Below are 666 nucleotides of genomic sequence, written 5' to 3' on the forward strand. Positions count from 1 at the left end.
TGTGTGTGTGTGTGTGTGTGTGTGTGCGTGTGTGAATCAGAGATAAGAAAGGAGACTCCCCTGTGTTCTACATGGCCACTAAGCCACTCCAGTATGTGACCCCTCTGTCCTCTCGGCATCTTCTGCAGGATCATCACTTTCACCTGATGAGAAATAAGGACCATAAGGGGGATGGGTTAGGGTTGGCCTGGAAGTGGGAAGCGTCACTTGTTCCCTCATCTCACACGACCCCACCTACATGCAACGGGGCTGGGCATGTAGTCTTCCCGTGTGCCCAGGGGAAAAAGTCACTATTTGGGTGACTAAAGGCCCTGTTGTGCCCTTTCTCAGAGGTGCCTCCTATAACCACTCCAAGCAGATCTGCTTTGTTAGTCTCCTGATGGTTCCTTCCTCCCCATAGCACTTTATCCTTAATCGTTTATTTGCTTCTTTGTTAACTGTATTTTCTCCACAAGCCTAGAGCTGCAAGAGGACAGGGGTTGTCTGTTCTGCTCACAGCCATATGCACGATATCTGGCAATGCTACGTTCAGCACAGAGGAGATTGCCAATCAATAACAGTTAATCAGTCAATGTGTGATAATGGCTGAGCAAATGATCCAACAAATGAATGAATAGAAAACAGAGACCTTATCTAGAGAGTATCCACTATGATAGCAAAAACAGG

Source organism: Pteropus vampyrus, unplaced genomic scaffold (assembly GCF_000151845.1).
Source record: "Pteropus vampyrus isolate Shadow unplaced genomic scaffold, Pvam_2.0 Scaffold4995, whole genome shotgun sequence".
NCBI lineage: Eukaryota > Metazoa > Chordata > Mammalia > Chiroptera > Pteropodidae > Pteropus > Pteropus vampyrus.